Below are 13,273 nucleotides of genomic sequence, written 5' to 3' on the forward strand. Positions count from 1 at the left end.
TACTCTAGCCTGGAAAATCCCATGGATGGAGGAGCCTGGTGGGCTGCAGTCCATGGGGTCGCTAAGAGTCGGACAGGACTGAGCGACTTCACTTTCACTTTTCACTTTCCTGTATTGGAGAAGGAAATGGCAACCCACTCCAGTGTTCTTGCCTGGAGAATCTCAGGGATGGGGGAGCCTGGTGGGCTGCCGTCTATGGGGTTGCACAGAGTCGGACACGACTGAAGCAACTTAGCAGCAGCAGCAGCAGCAGCAGCAATCAGTTCAGTTCAGTTCAGTTGCTCAGTCGTGTCCGACTCTTTGCAACCCCATGAATCGCAGCACGCCAGGCCTCCCTGTCCATCACCAACTCCCGGAGTTCACTTAGACTCACATCCATCGAGTCAACGATGCCATCCAGCCATCTCATCCTCTGTCATCTGCCGGGAGCCAGCGTGAGGAACTCCGCCTGTGGCAAAGGTCATGACTAAGGAGGCTTGGCATACGCAAAGGCGGGATCGAGCCTCAGGAGTCCCCCTGGAAATTCTCAAGCATCTTCCCCCCAAACCAGAATCTGCCTACTTTACTGCTTTGTGCTCTCACCTACACCTCTGACTTTACGGGGCCCTGCCCCCCACCACCTCTCTCTGAAGAAGAGTTAACTTACAGCTCCAGTTAATAAAGTTCCTGGGCGTGCCAAGGGTGTTTCAAACTACAAACTCCTTTGGAAGTCCTCTAGCCTGCCTGAATAGGTTCTTCCAGCCACATGTGATTGTTCAGAGCCTCCCAACTGTGAGAGGCATGAGATGTTCTAAACTGTCTAAATACAGATTCCTTTGAGCAGTTAAAAGATTGATTAGAAATTGTATTGATGAAGGGTTTTTCACTTGTTGGGCCAATGTTTGCTGCTAAGTTTCCATATCCCTTACCTACTGTATCCCTGGCAGTGTATTGATTAATATAATTGGTGCATAGGAATGTAAGTAGTAGCTTTAATGTTTGTAACCTTGGACCCTTGAGTTAATTCTTTTTCTTGTCATAGCCCACCACACCTTTGCCCTGTAGAAATGCAACTTTATCTAATGCTTTCAGAGGGTGGCGCCTGACTTTAGAATAATCACCTTTAGAGAAAAATAAGTTTTCTGAAGAAAGGATCTTAAAATGTTAACAGGTCTCCGGGCCAGAAGATGATGTAAATCACCTAAACTTTTGCATATGATAGGTTTGCAGGAAGAAAGCCTGGCTTACTGCTGACTCTACCCCTTCCCCCATTATCCTCTATGCATAACTTAAGGCATAAAAACTACTTTGAAAAATAAAATGCGGGCCTTGTTCACCGAAACTTGGTCTCCCCATGTCGTTCTTTCTCTCACCTTCTGGCTGAATTCCCATCCGGGGCGGGGAGGCTCGTCAAGCCTACTAATTTTGCCTGGGCTTCTAAGATCTGACCAGGGAGGCCTTAGTGTCTCCTCTCCTTTGGGAGAACGGGAGGACGCCTGCAGCCTACGTAGGTGACACAAATTCCTTATTTTGGAATTTTATTAGCTTTCCATGTAAACCAAGTTATTCAGCTTCTTTTCTCCACTAAATTTTCTCACTGAGCTATCCTTATTTAACCACTCTTTATATCCTTAATTAACATTTAATTAAGCAATTGTTTCCTGATTCTCCCCGACGCCGTCCCCGCTTGGAATTCCCTGGATCCACCGGGGGCTGGACCTCAGCTGTCGTCCCCTTCTCCTCCTGCCCCCAATCCCTCCCAGCATCAGAGTCTTTTCCAATGAGTCAACTCTTCGCATCAGGTGGCCAAAGTACTGGAGTTTCAGCTTTAGCATCAGTCCTTCCAAAGAAATCCCAGGGCTGATCTCCTTCAGAATGAACTGGTTGGATCTCCTTGCAGTCCAAGGGACTCTCAAGAGTCTTCTCCAACACCACAGTTCAAAAGCATCAATTCTTCAGCACTCAGCCTTCTACACAGTCCAACTCTCACATCCATACAAGACCACAGGAAAAACCATAGATACTCATGCATATATTAATAGATGCAAAATTGTAAAAAAAAGAGAAAAAATTATCACTGTGATAAGAACTCATAAGACTTACTCTTATCAACATTTATATATAATATATATAGCAGTACTAATTACTTTTATCATGTATTAGGTTGGCCAAAAAGTTTCTTTGGATTTTCCATAATATGGAAAAACTGAATGAACTTTTTGGCCAACCCAATATATTGTATCATTACTACTTATTTGTCCTGTAAATGGGAGTTTGTACCTTTTGACTGCCTTCATTCAATTCCCCCTCACTGCAACCTCTTCCTCGGATGACCACAAATCTGATCTCTTTTTCTATTAGTTTGTTTCTGAAGTATAATTTTCATTTGCTTTTGAAGTGTAATTGACCTGCAACACTATTTAGCACCTGTTATACAACATAGTGATTCAGTATTTCCATATTGTTATTGTCTAGTTATGATCAGTTACCATACAAAGATACTGCATGGTTATTGACTATAGTCCCCACACTGTACCTTTCACATCTGTGACTCGGTCATATGATAGTTTTATTTTTAATTTTTTGAGAAATCCTCATGCTATTTTCCATAGCAGCTGCACCAGCTTTCCTTCACACCAACAGTGCTGAGGGCTCCCTTTTCTCCATATCCTTGCCAATACTTCTTATTTGCTGTATTTTTGCTAATAGCTTTCTGGTGGGTGTGAGGTGATATCTTATTGTGGTTTTGATTTGCATTTCTCTGTTGATTAGTGATGTTGAGCATGTTTTCATGTGCTTGTTAGCCATCAGCATGTCTCCTATTCAGATCCTGTATGTCTATTTAAATCCTCTGCCCATTTTAAAATTAGATTGCTTGTGTTTTGATGTTAAGTTGTATGAGTTCTTTGTGAATTTTTGGATACTAACTCATCAGACATATAATTTGCAAATATATTCTCCCATTCATTAGGTGGCCTTTCTTGATGATAGTTTCCCTTGCTGTGCAATTGCTTTTTAGTCTGATGTAGTCCCATTTATTTTTGTTTTTGCTTCTCTTGCCTCTGGAGCAATATCCAAAATGTATTACCAAGAACGATTTCAAAAAGTTATTGCCTATGTTTTCAGGTCTTGGATTTAAATCTTTAAACCATTTTGAATTTGTTTTTGTGCATGGTGTGAGACAGTAGGCCAATTAGATTCTTTTGCATGCAGTTATCCAGTTTTTCAACACCATTTATTGAGGAGGCTCTGTTTTCCCCATTGTATATCTTGTCTCCTTTGTCATAGATTAATTGCCTGTATAAATGTGGGTTCATGTCTTAGCTGTCTAGTCTGCTCTATTAATCTGTGTGTCTAATTTTGTACCAGTACCATACATTTTGATTCTTATAGCTTTGTAGTATAGCTTGAAATCAAGGAGTATGATACCTCCAGCTGTATTCTTTTTTTATCAATATTGCTTTGGTTATTTGGAGTCTTTTGTATTTCTACACAAATGTTAGAATTATTTGTTCCAGTTCCATGAAAATGCAGTTGGTATTTTGATAAGGATTGCATTGAATCTATAGATTGCTTTGGGTAGTATGATCATTTTAACAGTATTTATTCTTCTAGTCAGTGAACAAAGTGTATTTTGTGGATGGTGAAGACATCATCCATTTGTATCTTCAATTTATTTCATCAATGTCTTAAAGTTACTAGTACAGGTCTTTTTCTTCAGCAAGATTTAGTTTTAGGTATTTTATTCTTTTTGATGTGATTTTAAATGGGATTATTTTCTTAGTTTGTTTGATATCTGGATATTGAACCATCCTTGCATCCCTGAGATGAATCTCACTTGATCATGGTGTATAATTCTTTTACTGTGTTGTTGAATTTCATTTGCAAATATTTTGTTACGGATTTTTGTATTCATGTTCATCAGATATATTGGCATGTAATTTTCTTTTTGTGTGTGATCTTTCTCACTCTTTTTTTTTTTTTTTTTTTTGGTATCAGGGTGATGTTGGCTTGGTAGAATGAATGTGTAAGTGTCCCTACAACTGCAATTTTTTTGGAATTGTTTAAAAATGATAATGTTAACTCTTCTCTAAATGTTTGGTAGAATTCACATTGAAGCCATTTGGTCCTGAACTTGTGTTGGTTGGGAGTTTTTTTGTTTTTGTTTTATTTCCCTGGGTTGGGAAGATCCTCTGGAGAAAGGAAAGGCTATCCACTCCAGTATTCTGGCCAGCAGAATTCCATGGACTGTATAGACCATGGGTCACAAAGAGTCGGACATGACTGAATGACTTTCACTTCACTTCTTTATCTTTAATTTTTTTTGCCATTTTGTTTATAGCATATCTGGGTGTAATCTTCTTTGGACTGATCCTGTTTTGTATTCTCTGTGCTTCCTGGACCTAGATGCTTGTTTCTTTTTCCAGGTTAAGGAAGTTTTCAGCTATTATATCCTCAAATATGTTCTCTTCCCAGTTTTCTCTCTCTCCTCCTTCTTGGACCTCTACAAAGTGGTTATTATTATGCTTTTGAGGTCTTCTTCAAATCTGAATGTTGATGTTGTCCCAGAAGTCTCTTTAACTGTCCTTACTTCTTTTCATTCTTTTTTTTTTTTCTATTCAGCTTTAATGATTTCTACCTTTCTGTCTTCCAGCATGTTGATCTGTTCCTCTGTATCATCTAATTTACTGTTGATATGCCAGGAGAAATATCAATAACCTCAGATAGGCAGATGACACCACCCTTATGGCAGAAAGTGAAGAGGAACTCAAAAGCCTCTTGATGAAAGTGAAAGTGGAGAGTGAAAAAGTTGGCTTAAAGCTCAACATTCCGAAAACGAAGATCATGGCATCTGGTCCCATCACTTCATGGGAAATAGATGGGGAAAGAGTGGAAACAGTGTCAGACTTTATTTTTCTGGGCTCCAAAATCACTGCAGATGGTGATTGCAGCCATGAAATTAAAAGACGCTTACTGCTTGGAAGGAAAGTTATGACCAACCTAGACAGCATATTCAAAAGCAGAGACATTGCTTTGCCAACAAAGGTTCGTCTAGTCTAGGCTATGGTTTTTCCTGTGGTCATGTATGGATGTGAGAGTTGGACTGTGAAGAAGGCTGAGAGCCTAAGAATTGATGCTTTTGAAGTGTGGTGTTGGAGAAGACTCTTGAGAGTCCCTTGGACTGCAAGGAGATCCAACCAGTTCATTCTGAAGGAGATCAGCCCTGGGATTTCTTTGGAAGGAATAATGCTAAAGCTGAAACTCCACTACTTTGGCCACCTGATGCGAAGAGTTGACTCATTGGAAAAGACTCTTATGCTGGGAGGGATTGGGGGCAAGAAGAGAAGGGGACGACAGAGGATGAGATGGCTGGATGGCATCACTGACTCGATGGACGTGAGTCTCAGTGAACTCCAAGAGTTGGTGATGGACAGGGAGGCCTGGCGTGCTGCAATTCATGGGGTCGCAAAGAGTCGGACACGATTGAGTGACTGATCTGATCTGATCTCTACTGTATTTTTTATTTCAGTGATTGTATTCTTTATCTCTGTTTGTTTTTTCTTTATATATTCTAACTCTTTGCAAAATTCTAAGTTCTCTGGTTGTGGTATCCTGGGGTCCTGCAGTTGGTCTGTCAGTCTTCTGAAGGGTGGGGCTGGGGCCTGGTGTGTCTTGAGGCTAGTGCGTGCCCACTGATGAATATAGCTGGTCTCAGGGCTAGTGAGTGTGTCTGGGGCCCAGAGTCTCTGGCTGTAGGGCCCTGGAGACCCTGGGCCTAGTACTGGTGCCCTGGTGTGCAGGGCTGGATCTTGGGCCCCTGGAAGGCAGGGTTGGATCCTGAGGCTGCTGTGGGCTAAGGGGATCTTAAGGCAGCTGGTCTGCTGGTGGATGGGGTCCTCATGTGGTTAGTGGCTTGGCCTGAGGGTCCCAGTACTGATGCTGATAGGCTCATTGGTGGCTAGGTCCTGGTGCTAACAAACTAAAGGGAGGATTCCAAAATGGCACTTGTCAGTACCAGCATCCTTGTGGTAGAACAAGCTCCCCCAAATAGGTGCCCCCAGGATTTATATCCCCAGGGTGAGTTCCAGTTTTTTCTTACCTTTCCCAATGAGACTCCAAGATCAGCAGATGGGTTTGACCGACTCCTTTCAAATTTCTGCTTCTGCTCTGAATCCCAGAGCATGTGAGATTTTGTGTGCATTCTTTAAAAGTGGAGTCTCTTTTTCTCATAGCACACAGGGTATCCCTAAAGTAAGCCCTGCTGGCCTTCAAGTCCAGATGTTCAGAGGGTTTGTCTTCCCAGTGCAAGAGCCTCAGGTTAGGGAGCCCAATGCGGGGCTCAGACCCTTCATTCTTTGAGGAGAACCTCTGTAATTATCTTCCAGCTTGTATGTTGTCCTTCCAGAGGTATAGACTTGACTATTCTGTATCTCTACCCCTCTTACACATCTGATTTTTCCTTCTTTATATCTTTGTGTATAGATTTTTTTCTTCTAGCCATCCAGTCTTTCTCATCAATATTTACTTTTAAATAGTTGTAATTTTGATGTGTCTGTAGGAAGAGGTGAGCTAGGGGTCTTTCTACTCCATCATCGTGGCCACTCCCCACTGAGCACAGGTCTTCTGAACCCCTTCCACATGACAAACAGCTGGATGGAGTGACATACGGAGGCTTACATAAATCTGGCCCTGCCCCTAAATATCTGTTGTCTACATTGTACTACTGTGCAGTGAGTATTTCTCATGCTGCTGCTGCTAAGTCACTTCAGTCACGTCTGACTCTGTGCGACCCCATAGGCGGCAGCCCACGAGGCTCTCCCGTCCCTGGGATTCTCCAGGCAAGAACACTGGAGTGGGTTGCCATTTCCTTCTCCAATGCATGAAAGTGAAAAGTGAAAGTGAAGTTGCTCAGTTGTGTCTGACTCTTAGCGACCCCATGGACTACAGCCCACCAGGCCCCCTATCCATGGGATTTTCCTTATGCTAGTCTAAAACAGATTTTCAGTGCTTTATATAGAAAGACTTGGAAAGCCATTGGTTGATGTAATAGAAGATATGAAAGTGAAGTCACTCAGTTGTGTCCAACTCTTTGTGACCCCATGGACTATACATTCCGTGGAATTCTCCAGGCCAGAATACTGGAGTGGGTAGCCTTTCCCTTCTCCAGGGGATCTTCCCAACCCAGGGATCGAACCCAGGTCTCCTGCACTGTGGGCAGATTCTTTACCAACTGAGCTACCAGGAAAGACACAGGAGATAAAAAAAAAAAGCAAAAGCAAAACTATATTTTCTATTGAAATTTGCCCCAACCAGGCTTGCCATCAGGCTTGCAGTGGTTGCTTACAATCCAAGAAATTATGTAAGAGTGTCACAGGACTTGTGCTTTCAATTAAAATAAACAAGTATAACTACAAATGTTGAGAAATAGAGATGAGAAAAATTGGCAATATTGAAGCTTATAGAAGGCTATTTTCATTTCGTGGTTCCTAGTATTATACATTTAATGTAGTCATACTTTTTGTTTTCTATAAAAGAGTTTAAGAAATCAAATACTTGTTATGTGGCATTTAAAAATTTAATGCATTAAACAGCTGGGAATAAGATGAGGTATTTCATTTTCCACTAATGCCTGAAACATTTTGTGTTTCAGTAAGGCTAGTCTTTTGAAACTGAAACAAATGGTTTAAGGAGAATTGTGATCCTCTTATAGGCAACAAAAGAGTCCAAAATGCAGTACTTGGATGCAATCTCAAAAATGACAGAATGATCTCTGTTCGTTTCCAAGGCAAACCATTCAATATCACAGTAATCCAAGCCTATGCCCCAACCAGTAACACTGAAGAAGCTGAAGTTGAACGGTTCTATGAAGACCTACAAGACCTTTTAGAACTAACACCCAAAACAAGATGTCCTTTTCATTATAGGGGACTGGAATGCAGAAGTAGGAAGTCAAGAAACACCTGGAGTAACAGGCAAATTTGGCCTTGGAATACGGAATGAAGCAGGGCAAAGACTAATAGAGTTTTACCAAGAAAACGCACTGGTCATAGCAAACACCCTCTTCCAACAACACAAGAGAAGACTCTACACATGGACATCACCAGATGGTCAACACCGAAATCAGACTGATTATGTTCTTTGCAGCCAAAGATGGAGAAGCTCTATACAGTCAACAAAAACAAGACCAAGAGCTGACTGTGGCTCAGATCATGAACTCCTTATTGCCAAATTCAGACTTAAATTGAAGAAAGTAGGGGAAACCACTAGACCATTGAGGTATGACCTAAATCAAATCCCTTATGATTATACAGTAGAAGTGAGAAATAGATTTAAGGGCCTAGATCTGATAGATAGAGTACCTGATGAACTATGGAATGAGGGTCGTGACATTATACAGGAGACAGGGATCAAGACCATCCCCATGGAAAAGAAATGCAAAAAAGAAAAATGGCTGTCTGAGGAGGCCTTACAAATAGCTGTGAAAGAAGAGAAGTGAAAAGCAAAGGAGAAAAGGAAAGATATAAGCATCTGAATGCAGAGTTCCAGAGAATAGCAAGAAGAGATAAGAAAGCCTTCCTCAGCGATCAATACAAAGAAATAAAGGAAAACAACAGAATGGGAAAGACTAGAGGTTGCTTCAAGAAAATTAGAGATACCAAGTGAATATTTCATGCAAAGATGGGCTCAATAAAATACAGAAATGGTATGGACCTAACAGAAGCAGAAGATATTAAGAAGAGGTGGCAAGAATACACAGAAGACCTGTACAAAAAAGATCTTCATGACCAAGATAATCACGATGATGTGATCACTGACCTAGAGCCAGACATCTTGGAATGTGAAGTCAAGTGGGCCTTAGAAAGCATCACTATGAACAAAGCTAGTGGAGGTGATGGAATTCCAGTTAAGCTATTAAAAATCCTGAAAGATGGTGCTGTCAAAGTGCTGCACTCAATAAGCCAGCAAATTTGGAAAACTCAGCAGTGGCCACAGGACTGGAAAAAGTCAGTTTTCATTCCAATCCCAAAGAAAGGCAATGCCAAAGAATGCTCAAACCACCATACAATTGCACTCATCTCACACGCTAGTAAAGTAATGCTCAAAATTCTCCAAGCCAGGCTTCAGCAATATGTGAACCGTGAACTTCCTGATGTTCAAGCTGTATTTAGAAAAGGCAGAGGAACCAGAGATCAAATTGCCATCATCCGCTGGATCATGGAAAAATCAAGAGAGTTCCAGAAAAACATCTATTTCTGCTTTATTGACTATGCTAAAGCCTTTGATTGTGTGGATCACAACAAACTGTGGAAAATTCTGAAAGAGATGGGAATACCAGACCACCTGACTGCCTCTTGAGAAATGTGTATGTAGGTCAGGAAGCAACAGTTAGAACTGGACATGGAACAACATACTGGTTCCAAATAGGAAAAGGAGTATGTGAAGGCTGTATATTGACACCCTGCTTATTTAACTTCTATGCAGAGTTCATCATGAGAAACGCTGGGCTGGAAGAAACACAAGCTGGAATCAAGATTGCTGGGAGAAATATCAATAACCTCAGATATGCAGATGACACCACCCTTATGGCAGAAAGTGAAGAGGAACTCAAAAGCCTCTTGATGAAAGTGAAAGTGGAGAGTGAAAAAGTTGGCTTAAAGCTCAACATTCAGAAAACGAAGATCATGGCATCTGGTCCCATCACTTCATCGGAAATAGATGGGGAAACAGTGTCAGACTTTATTTTTCTGGGCTCCAAAATCACTACAGATGGTGACTGCAGCCATGAAATAAAAGACACTTACTCCTTGGAAGGAAAGTTATGACCAACCTAGATAGCATATTCAAAAGCAGAGGCATTACTTTGCCAACAAACGTCCGTCTAGTCAAGGCTATGGTTTTTCCAGTGGTCATGTATGGATATGAGAGTTGGACTGTGAAGAAGGCTGAGAGCCAAAGAATTGATGCTTTTGAACTATGAGAAGACTCTTGAGAGTCCCTTGGGCTACAAGGAGATCCAACCAGTCCATCCTAAAGGAGATCAGTCCTGGGTGTTCATTGGAAGGACTGATGCTAAAGCTGAAACTCCAGTACTTTGGCCACCTCATGCGAAGAGTTGACTCATTGGAAAAGACTCTGATGCTGGGAGGGATTGGGGGCAGGAGGAGAAGAGGACGACAGAGGATGAGATGGCTGGATGGCATTACTGACTCGATGGACATGAGTCTGAGTGAACTCTGGGAGTTGGTGATGGACAGGGAGGCCTGGCATGCTGTGATTCATGGGGTCACAAAGAGTCGGACACGACTGAGTGACTGAACTGAACTGAAGTATAAGTTATACAGATTTCTTGGAAACACGTATGAAAACACAATTAATTTACATTTTAACAATACTATAATTTTTCACTTCGAGTTTTTTGTTACAAAAATACATTTTGGGGGTGGTGAAACTCCATAAATAACTCAAATAGAAACCTAAAACCTGCCAGATATGCAAGAAGTAAACAGACTTAGTATCATAAATAAAAAATTTCAAAACAGCTAATTATCTGACAAGTTCTGTCATCTGGGCAGCAGTACTTAAATTTAACTATTAATTCTAAATAAGTCTGAATATAAACAGATATATATTTCTTTATAGTGCAACTGTTGTATATGTCAACCACTGTCTTGTCTTGTTAAATGCTTCCAACTCAGTCAGTTCCCTGCTAGGTGTTTGTATCCCACCGGTGTTCTTAAGTGTTCTGAGCCCTGAGAGCAGATGCTTACATGAGCAGCCAGATGACACCTCATGGCTTAGGCTACACATTGCTCCTCTTAGGTGCTCAGCTGGTGATCCACTCTTTTCTTATTTGCCTTCATAGATAGAGTCATTTTCCTTGGAACTGGGACTAAGATTAGGGCCTTCTCCTAGCAGAGTCTTTGGAGAATTTTTCCTCAGTGTTCACTCTCTCCCCTAGGAAACAGGTAGTCCTCAAGGAAAGTTTTCTTGAAGAGCTCTCTAGTCTTTCCCATTCTATTGTTTTCCTGTATTTTTTTCCATTGATCACTGAGAAAGGCTTTTTTATCTTTCCTTGCTATTCTTTGGAACTCTGCATTCTGATGGGTATGTCTTTCCTTTTCTCCCTTGCCTTTCACTTCTCTTTTCTCAACTATTTGTAAGGCCTCCTCAGACAACCATTTTGCCGTTTTGCACTTCTTTTTCTTGGGGATGGTCTTGGTCCCTGCCTCCTGTACAATGTCACAAACCTCCATTCATAGTTCTTCAGGCACTCTGTCTATCAGATAAAATCTCTTGAATCTATTTGTCACTTCCAAGCTATGGTTTTCCAGTAGTCATGTATGGATGTGAGAGTTGGACTATAAAGAGAGCTGAGCCCTGAAGAATTGATGCTTTTGAACTGTGGTGTTGGAGAAGACTCTTGAGAGTCCCTTGGACTGCAAGGAGATCTAACCAGTCCATCCTAAAGGAAATCAGTCCTGAATATTCATTGGAAGGACTGATGCTGAAGCTCTAATACTTTGGTCACCTGATGTGAAGAACTGTGTCATTGGAAAAGACCCTGATGTTGTGAAAGATTGAAGGCAGGAGAAGAAGGGAACAACAGAGGATGAAATGGTTGGATGGCTTCACCAACTCAATGAACATGAGTTTGAGTAAACTCTGGAAGTCAGTGATGGACAGGGAAGTGTGTTGTGCTGCAGTCCATCGGGTTGCAAAAAGTCGGACATGACTGAGTGACTGAACTGAACTGAACTGAACTGAAGGAAAGGTTAACTGGATTATTTCACATCCAAAAATTAACCAATGAAAACAACATATTTCCTTCTCTCTGTTGTCAGCTTTTAAAGAAATATTCAAAAATATCTCAAAGAGTAAAAATGAATTTGTGCTCCAGAGGGATTTACATTGGGATTGATTATTCCCTGCGTTAGGGCTCTTGCAGGCCACGGGAATCCCTTCTGTCACCTAAGCAAGTGGGAAGAACAGGTTGCTGAGACCAGAGTTCTGTCTGAATACAGGGATCTTAGAGCCATATGGTTCCAAATGGTGAGATCTAGAATATAGTCCTGTGTTGTTATTTAGTCGCTAAGTCTTGTCTGACTCTTTTGCAACCCCATAGACTATAGTCCTCAAGGCTCCTCTGTCCGTGGGATTTCTCAGTCAAGACTACTAGAGTGGGTTACCATTTCCTTCTCCAGGGGATCTTTCTGATCCAGGGATCTATCCTGCATCTCCTGCATTGGCCAGTGGATTCTTTAACCACTGACCCACTTGGGAAGCCCTATAGCCGTGACAGTAAATGACAAATACAAACCAGTGTCTTGAGAACCAGCCTATTGTTGAAATTCTCTAGAGTGGCAGCAAGCCAGGATGTCTGGCTGGTTACATTTTGGGTGAAAAAGACAACAGGTCATCATGATAGAACGAATGAGGGTGGTTAAATAGCAACTGAAGTGGCTGGGTCTGGTGGTTAGATTCAGCGGGAAGGTAATTAGAGTCAGGCCTTTCCCTGCATACTTTCTTGACAGTGTGAACTGAGGAAAAGCAGAGGGAAGCATCTAAAGTTTACTTCGAATCTGTGAGGATATGGCACCGTGTGCCCTGATACTTTTTCAGTGGCGGAATTTGGAGAAATTTGGACACCTGTGTCAGAGAGCTAAGACAACATGTGAGGAAGACTCTGGTGGGTGCAGCGGCGCCCAACATTTTCGGCAGCATGAACCAGTTTTGTAGAAGACAATTTTTCCATGGACCAGGTTGGGGGGATGGTTTTAGAATGATTCAAGAGCATTACATTTATTGTACACCTTATTTCTATTATCATTACATCAGCTCTACCTCAGGTCACCAGGCATTAGATCCCAGAGGTTGGGGACCCCTGGTCTAGAGGACCTGATTGTGAATTGTGTGGAGGATGGGGGGATCTTATCCTCCTGAATTGAATGTTTGGGCTCCAGGATTATTCTGGTAAATTTTAACCCTAAACCTTTTCCAGCCCAGGCATGACCAGAGATAATTGTGATGTTTGCTGAAGTGCCTTGGAAGAGTCTTTCTCTGAGACCTGTGTTCTAGATGGGCTTCCCTGGTGTCTCAGACAGTAAAGAATCTGCCTCCGTGTGGGACACCCAGGTTAGATCCCTGAGTCAGGAAGATCCCCTGGAGAAGAGAATGGCAACCTATTCCAGTAATCTTGCCTGGAGAATCCCATGGCAAGGATTCTGGTGGGCAGGATACAGTCCATGGGGTCACAAAGAATCATAAACAACTGAGTGACTAACACTTTCACTTT

This window comes from Bos indicus, chromosome 15, assembly GCF_029378745.1.
Source record: "Bos indicus isolate NIAB-ARS_2022 breed Sahiwal x Tharparkar chromosome 15, NIAB-ARS_B.indTharparkar_mat_pri_1.0, whole genome shotgun sequence".
NCBI classification, from domain to species: Eukaryota; Metazoa; Chordata; class Mammalia; order Artiodactyla; family Bovidae; genus Bos; species Bos indicus.